This window comes from Haliaeetus leucocephalus, unplaced genomic scaffold (genome assembly GCF_000737465.1).
Source record: "Haliaeetus leucocephalus isolate CR32 unplaced genomic scaffold, Haliaeetus_leucocephalus-4.0 Scaffold417, whole genome shotgun sequence".
NCBI classification, from domain to species: domain Eukaryota; kingdom Metazoa; phylum Chordata; class Aves; order Accipitriformes; family Accipitridae; genus Haliaeetus; species Haliaeetus leucocephalus.
In genome coordinates this window covers 4,295,274-4,295,671 of record NW_010972853.1, presented here as the reverse complement: position 1 = coordinate 4,295,671, position 398 = coordinate 4,295,274, and positions in this window count along the sequence as shown.

Sequence of the window (398 nt, the reverse complement as noted above, 5' to 3'; positions counted from 1 at the left end):
AGGTAAGGGAGACCAGGAGGGGATTCTCCTGCCTCCCCAAGCAGGGACCTGTATCCATTCCCCTCCATCTCTTGGATCCCCTCCTGCCTGGTGGCAGGAGGGCAGGGGAACCTCCGCTTCTTGCGGAGCCTCCATCTGCTGCCTCTGCCTCAGGGACGGCAGGGTGTGGGCCCACCAATCTATCTCCCTCTCACACTCCCTGATCCTACTCAACCTTTCCACTTCCTCCTTCAGCTCTGCCACCAGGCTGAGCAGATCACCCACCTGGTCACACCGCACACAAGAGGTGCCCCCGCTGCCCTCTGGCATCAGCGATAGACTCAGGCACTCCCTGCAGCCAGAGACCTGGACAGCTGCACATGTACATGGGAGCTCTGCCTGTGTCGCCACATTTTTCC